The 363-nt window shown below is 57.0% G+C and overlaps 1 protein-coding gene across 1 annotated transcript in view; it reads right to left on the bottom strand.

The window, feature by feature from the left end:
- The window catches only part of Cracr2a (calcium release activated channel regulator 2A), a 70521-nt gene that overhangs the window by 26614 nt on the left and 43544 nt on the right, over window positions 1-363 (bottom strand). The gene's annotated exons all lie outside the window — the stretch shown is intronic.

The raw sequence follows: 363 nt of genomic DNA, 5'->3' as shown, positions 1-363 counted from the left end.
GTGGCCGGGCTCTGCTCCCGCCACACGCCCTCTTCAACTGCATGTCCTTATGGAAGGCCATTGATCCCTTACACCTCTGTTTCCTCATCACAAAACAGGGTCCATCCACCTAGCCTGTTCATATGTAAGAGAATGCATGAGAGGGATAGCCAAGTAGCACACGCCCACACAGGGCACACCCACACAGTGCACACTCATACAGGACACACCCATGCAGGGCACTCTCACACAGGGCACACCTACACAGCACACACTCATACAGGACGCACCACGCAGGGCACTCTCACACAGGGCACACCCACACAGTGCACACTCATACAGGGCACACCCACGCAGGGCACTCTCACACAGGGCACACCCACA

The sequence above is a fragment of the Microtus ochrogaster genome, unplaced genomic scaffold (assembly GCF_000317375.1).
Source record: "Microtus ochrogaster isolate Prairie Vole_2 unplaced genomic scaffold, MicOch1.0 UNK1, whole genome shotgun sequence".
Lineage (NCBI taxonomy): Eukaryota > Metazoa > Chordata > Mammalia > Rodentia > Cricetidae > Microtus > Microtus ochrogaster.
This window is presented reverse-complemented; position numbering and strand designations above follow the sequence as displayed.